The 7526-nt window shown below is 35.4% G+C and overlaps 1 long non-coding RNA gene across 1 annotated transcript; it reads left to right on the top strand.

The window, feature by feature from the left end:
• The first annotated feature begins 336 nt into the window (after positions 1 to 336).
• On the top strand, positions 337 to 1030 carry LOC135103984 (uncharacterized). The gene is made up of 2 exons (XR_010270262.1): positions 337 to 774; positions 996 to 1030. It is a non-coding gene; the product is annotated as an uncharacterized LOC135103984 (long non-coding RNA).
• The last annotated feature ends 6496 nt before the right edge of the window (positions 1031 to 7526 follow it).

The raw sequence follows: 7526 nt of genomic DNA, 5'->3' as shown, positions 1-7526 counted from the left end.
CGTCTGTTTTGGGTGTTTTTGAGCGTGTTAGGCACTAAAACGGTAAAAAGAATGGAGTCCACATTATATGAGATTGCAAATAATTTCGAAAAACGTTTGTTTGTAGTGTTTTTGAACTTGTTACATACCAAAACGCTTAAATGCATGCAAAACACACTTTCTGAAGAAACGGAATATAACATTACCAAAAACAGCTATTTTCGAGGGCTTTTTTTCAGATTGTTATGTAGAATAACGGCAAAATGCATGCAAAGAACGTTTTATGATAAAACGAAAATATATTACGAGAAACATGTATTTTTGTGTTTTTTGAGCTTTTTATTTTTTTGGTACGAAACGGCAAAAACTCGTCAATACCACTCTATATGGAGAAACTGTATCATTAAAATGATATGTTAACCATCTATTATTTATTATACAATATATTTTTGTTATCTGTGTTAAAGAAAATGTAAGTTGTGTTCTGTTGGAATGGGAGAAGTTTGGTACGCTTCTTTGTGGTGTTTTGTTTCACCCACTACCTGTGAACATGGTCGGCCTGGCAGGTTGTCTAAGCCGGCCCACCAATGTACTGTGGGTTGTTGTGTTGGGTGGTCCTTTGTGCTACAGACGGAGAATGTAGGGACGCCCTGGACTTCATGTCGGTTGGTGTGTTGGTTGGTCCTCCGTGCTACAGACAGAGTTGTGAGGACGCCCTGGACTGGATGATAGTTGGGGTGGTGACATGTCAGGTGTGCTACGGGGATTCGAAGAGCGTCAGTGTGGGCCACTGAAGTGAGTACATTATGGGAATTTATTGAGTATTATGAGTGATATACAAGTGAAGTTTAGTTGGATTTTGTATACTGATTGTTGCTTTATTTTTATATTTGGGATATGATTGTAACGGATGTCAGAATCTCTACATGAAGTGTTATTTTCTTGGTACCATTGTGAGGGATTGAACTGGGTGTACTATGATATGTGGATGTGTATTGATTAGCCCATGTTTGCAGGTCGAAACACTTCAAGCAATAAACACCTGTTACGATTTGTGGTTTATTACACATTTGGAATCCCCAACAGAAACGAAAAAAAAAAAATTGTGATTTGAGTGTTTTTCACATTGTTAGTTACCAAAACATCAAATTGTATGGAAAGCCCCTTATATGGGGAAACGAAACGACATTCCACGAAACGTATATTTCAAGAGTTTTTGTGAATATTAGGCACCAAAACGTAAAGAAAGCATGGAAAGCATCCTATATGGGTATAGAAAACTAAATAAAAAAAAAGTCTTTTGAGTGTTTTCAGCTTCTTACGTACCAAAAAAGCATTTAAAAACACCTTTCATTTAGAAACAAAATAACATTACCAGTGGTTTTTAGCTTCTTACGTACCAAAACGGTAAAATAGGTGTAAAAAACCTTAATGGAGAAACAGAATAACGTTAGCCAAACAAGTATTTTGAGTGTTTTTGAGATTGTTACGTACAAATACGCAAAAATGCATGCAAAGTACCCTACATGGTGAAACGAAAGGACATTACAAGAGACATGCATTATGAGTGTTTTTGAGCTTTTCAGGTATCAGAATGCTAGAACGCATGAATAGCACTCTATATGGAGACAACAACCTTACGAAGAAGATGTATTTTTAGTGTTTTTTTTTAGCTACTTACGTACCAAAAAGCAAAAATGCATGAAAACACCGTTTATGTAGAGAGAAACACAATCAGACAGAAAATCGTATTATATGTAGTATTATGGGCGTTTTTGAGCTTTTTAGGTAACAAAATGTTACAGCACATTAATAGCAATCTATATCGAGAGAAAGAACATTACAAAAAACTTGTATATTGAGTGTTTTCACATGATTAAGTACCAATACGCAAAAATTCATGGAATGCCCCTTACGTGTGGAAAAGAAACGACATTACCAGAAACGTGACATTTGAATATTTGTGAGCGTGGTGGGAACGAAAACGCTCAAATGCATGTAAATCACCCTATATAGCAATACAAAACATCATTAAGAAAAATGTTATTTTTACGTGTCTTTTTTTTTTTTTTTACTTTTGCGTAATAACACGCTAAAAAGCATTCAAAATAAACCTTATGGAAATAAGAAAAAAAAAAAAAAAACATTACCAAAGACAAGTATTTTCGAGTGTTTTCAAACTCCTTACTTAAGAAAAAAAAGCTTCAAAATTTATACACAGTACCCTATATGGGGAAACGAAAAGACAACGAGAAATGTGTATTATGAGTGTCTTTGAGGTTTTCTGCTACCAAAACACGAAAACGCGTTAATATCACTCCACATGGAGAAACAGAAAATTACCAAAAATAATTTGTTTTTTCACATTGTTAGGTACCAAAACGCCAAAATGCATGCTAAGCCCCGTTATATGGGAAAACGAAACGATATTAAAAATAAAGTATGTTTTGAGTGTGCATAATTGGCACCAAAACACTAAAAAGAAAAAAAAACTTGGAAAGAACGTTATATGGGGAAAACAAAACATTATGAAAAACAATTCTTTTAAGTGTTTTTTTTTTATTTTGAAACGCTAAAACACATGCAAACACCATTTAGGGAAAAGCAGAGTAACATTATCAAAACAAGTATTGTTAGTGTCTTTGAGTTTGTTTTGTACAAAAACGACAAGATATATACAAAATACCCTATATGAATAAACGAAAGGACTTTACCAGGGATTTGTATTGAGTGTTTTTTTTTTTTTTTAGCTTCTTAGGTAGCAAACCGCTAAATCGCATTAATAGCACTCTATATAGAAAACTAGAAAAAAAAATATTAGAAAAAAAATGAATTTTTGAGCTTGTTACCTAAAAAAATTAAACAATGCATGTAAACTACCCTTTATGGGAGAACAAAAAAACATCACCAGAAACGTATATAATGTGTATACGATAAACAGCATGAATAGCACTCTACATGGAGAAACAGAACAACATTACGAAAAACGTGTACTTTGAGTGTTTTTGACATTTTTTAGGTACCAAAACGCCAAAATGCATGCAATGTCTCCTATAAAGGAAAACAAAACGACATTACCAGAACCGTGTCTTTTGAGTGTTTCTGACACTAACACTAAAGCGCTAAATAGAATGGAAATTACCCTATATGTGAATACAAAAAAAAAAAAAAAACATTGCGAAAAACGTCTTTTGAGTGTTTTGAACTTCATACTTACCAAAACGCTGAAGCGCTTGCAAAACACTTTATGGAGTAACAGAATAACATTACCAGTAACAACTATTTTCGAGTGTTTTTGAACTCCTTACGTAGAAAAACCCCAAAAGCATGAGTAGTACCCTATATTGGGAAACGAAATGACATTATGAAAAATTTGTATTATGACTGATTTTGAGTTTTTTTCTTTTCGGTACCAAACGCCAAAACGCGTTAATATCACTTTATACGTAGAAACAACAACGTTCCCAAACGTATAATTTGAGCGTTTTTTTTTCCACATTGATAGGTACACACTCATATTGTTAGTCTCTTTCATGGGGAAACTAAACGGCAAACAAGAAAATTATCTTTTGAATTTTTTTCTACAGGTTACACACAAATGCTAAAAAGCATGGAAAGCACCCTATCTATATAGGAAGACAAAAAACGTCTGTTTTCAGTGTTTTCCATCTTACGGAAACGCTAAAACGCATGTAAAAACACCCTTTATGGACAAAAAAGAATAACCTTACCAAAAAGAAGTATTTTGAGTGTTTTTGAGTTTATTACACAGACAAACGCAAAAAAAGCATTCAAAGTATCCTATATAGGGGAAACGAAAAGACATTACGAAAAATGTGTGTGTTTTTAAGCTTTTTCGTTATCAAAACTCTAAAGCACATGAAAAGCAGTCTATATGGTGAAAAAAATAATATGAATGGTACTCTATTTTGAGAAACAGGACAACAATACCAAGAAAAAAAAAACTTTTATTTTGAGTGATGTTCACATTAATAAGTACCAAAACGCCGAAATTCATGCAAAGGCCCCATATATAGTGAAACGTGTAATTCCAGTGTATTTCACATTGTTAGGGGCTAAAACCCCAAAATTCATCCAAAGCGCCAATTATGGGGAAATTAAACGACTTTTTAACAAACGTGTCTTTTGATTACGAGCGTGTTAAGCACCAAAAACACAAAAATCATATTAAGCAGCCTATGTGAAAAAGACAGCATTACCAAAACGTGTATGTTCAGTGTTTTTTAGGTAATTCCGTACACAAACACTGAAAAAAAGATAAATAAAAATAAAAACACCCTTCATGGAGAAGCACAATAACATTTGTAAAAACAAGTATTTTACGAGTTTTTGAGTATATTATGTCCAAAAACGCCAAAATGCTAAGAAAGAATCATATAGAGTACCAAATAAAGGAACGTACTTGTTAGTACAAAAAGCTTAAACGCATGAATAGCAAAATATGTAGATACAGATCAACATTACCAAAAAACGTGTATTTTTTTTATGTATTTTATATTGTTGGGTACTAAAACTTCAGAAAGCCTGCGAAGTTACCAGAAACGAGTTTTTGGAGATTTTTTTGTGTGTGTGTGTTTTGTATCAAAACGCTAAAAAGAATGGAAATCAATCTTTATTAGAGAAAAAAATAAATAAATAAAAACGTGTCATATTAAGTGTTTTGAATTTCTTATGTACCAAAAACTAAATCGTATGGAAAACACCCTTCATGGAGAAACGTACCATTACAAAGAATGGAGTGATTTTGAGTGTTTCTTCAGCTTGTTACGTAGAAAAATGCCAAAATCCATACAAAATACTTTATGGGGAGAAAAGAAAGGCATTACGAGAAACGTGCATTATGTGTGTTTTTTTTAGGTTCTTAGTTATCAAAACGCGAAAACGCGTTAATATCACTCTTTCAGGAGAAACAGAAGAACATTAATAAAAACGTGTATTTTGAGTGTTTTCACTTTGTTATATACTAAAACGCCTAAATGCCTGCAAAGCTTTTGATAGGAGAAAATGAAACAACCTTACAAGAAACGCGTCTTTTAAGTGTTTTTGACCATGTTAGGCTCCAAAGTGCTAAAAAGCATGGAAGTCACCCTATCTCGGAATACAAAACAACATTACGAAAGGCGTTTCTATTGAGTGCTTTAGAAATCCTTACGTTTCCAAATGCTAAAAAAAAATATATGTTATTTAGAAACAAAATAATATTACCAAAGTCAAGATTTTTTAATGTTTTCAGCTTGTTACGAAGAAAAATGACAAAAAAAAAAAAAACATGGAAACTACCCTTAATGCGGAAAAGACGTTATATGAATCGTGTATTATGAATGCTAATTTTTGTTTTGTTTTTTATAGGTAAAAAAACGCTAAAACATATGAATATATATGGAGAGAAGAACAACATTACAAAAAACGTGCAATTGCAGGTTTTTTTTTATAGTAAGGTACAAAAATGCCAAAATGCATGCAATGTACCTTCTGTGGGAAAAGAAAACGAGATTTTCAGAAACGTATCTTGAGAATTTATGAGCGTGCTAGGCACCAAAACGCTAAAAAGTATTGGAAGAACCTTATATGGGAAGTGAAAACTGCATTACCAAAAACGTGTCTTTAGAGTTTTTTTTCAGCAGCTTTTATTTTTTTATGTAGGAACGACACTGGCCAAGGGCAACAAAAATCTAATAATAAAAATGCCCACTGAGATGCCAGTCCCATAAAAGGGTCAAAGCAGTGGTCAAAAATTGATGAATAAGTGTCTTGAAACCTCCCTCTTGAAATAATTCAAGTCATAGGAAGGTGGAAATACAGAAGCAGGCAGGGGGTTTTAGAGTTTACCACAGAAAGGGATAAATGATTGAGAATACTGGTTAACTATTGCGTTTGAGAGGTGGACAGACTAGGGGGTGAGAGAAAGAAGAAAGTCTTGTGCAACGAGGCCGTGGAAGGAGGGGAGGCATGCAGTTAGCAAGATCAGAAAAGCAGTTAGCATGAAAATAGCGGTAGAAGACAGCTAGATATGCAACATTGCGGCGGTGAGAGAGAGGCTGAATGCCAAGTCTGTTCTCCAACTAGCCAAAAACTCCTTCATTAAAAGAAAATGTCAAAACCTTTCAAGATCTAACTCCAATCGTGATTTCTGTCCTCTAGCCAAAAATATCTCCAATAACTTTGCTTCTTCTTCTTTCCCTCCTCTACTTCGACCAGATGGCACCACTGGTATCACATCTATTTCTAAAGCTGAACTCTTTGCTCAAACCTTTGCTAAAAACTCTACCATGGACGATTCTGGGCTTGTTCCTCCCTCTCCTCCACCCTCTGACTACTTCATACCACCTATTAAAATTCTTCGCAATGATGTTTTCCATGTCCTCGCTGGCCTAAACCCTCGGAAGGCTTATGGACCTGATGGGGTCCCTCCTATTGTTCTCCGAAACTGTGCCTCCGTGCTTGCACCTTGCCTAGTCAAACTCTTTCAGATCTGTCTGTCAACATCTACCTTTTCTTCTTGCTGGAAGTTTGCCTACATTCAACCTATTCCTAAAAAGGGTGACCGCTCTAATCCCTCAAACTATCGTCCTATTGCTTTAAATTCTTGCTTATCTAAAGTTTTTGAATCTATCCTCAACAGGAAGATTCTTAAACATCTATCACTTCACAACCTTCTATTTGATCGCCAGTATGGGTTCCGTCAAGGCCGCTCTACTGGTGATCTTCTGGCTTTTCTTACTGAGTCTTGGTTATCCTCTTTTGGAGATTTTGGTGAAACTTTTGCTGTTGCCTTGGACATATCAAAAGCCTTTGATAGAGTCTGGCACAAAGCTTTGATTTCCAAACTACCCTCTTACGGTTTCTATCCTTCTCTCTGTAACTTCATCTCAAGTTTGCTTTCTGACCGTTCTATTGCTGCTGTGGTACACGGTCACTGTTTTTCTCCTAAATCTATTAACAGTGGTGTTCCTCAGGGTTCTGTCCTGTCACCCACTCTCTTCTTATTATTCATTAATGATCTTCTAAACCAAACTTCTTGTCCTATCCACTCCTACGCTGATGATACCACCCTGCACTTTTCCACGTCTTTTCATAGACGTCCAACCCTTCAGGAGGTAAACATATCACGCAGGGAAGCCACAGAACGCCTGACTTCTGATCTTTCTAAAATTTCTGATTGGGGCAGAGCAAACTTGGTATTGTTCAATGCCTCAAAAAACTCAATTCCTCCATCTATCAATTCGACACAACCTTCCAGACAACTATCCCCTCTTCTTCAATGACATTCAACTGACCCCCTCTTCTACACTGAACAACTTCGGTCTGTCCTTCACTTATAATCTGAACTGGAAACTTCACATCTCATCTCTAGCTAAAACAGCTTCTATGAAGTTAGGTGTTCTGAGACGTCTCCGCCAGTTTTTCTCAACCCCCCAGCTGCTAACTCTGTACAAGGGCCTTATCCGTCCATGTATGGAGTATGCTTCACATGTCTGGGGAGGTTCCACCTATACTACTCTTCTAGACAGGGTGGAATGAAAAGC

Source organism: Scylla paramamosain, chromosome 10 (assembly GCF_035594125.1).
Source record: "Scylla paramamosain isolate STU-SP2022 chromosome 10, ASM3559412v1, whole genome shotgun sequence".
Taxonomy (NCBI): Eukaryota; Metazoa; Arthropoda; class Malacostraca; order Decapoda; family Portunidae; genus Scylla; species Scylla paramamosain.
Note: the sequence above shows the minus strand (reverse complement) of the source record. Positions and strands in the feature narration are given on the sequence as shown.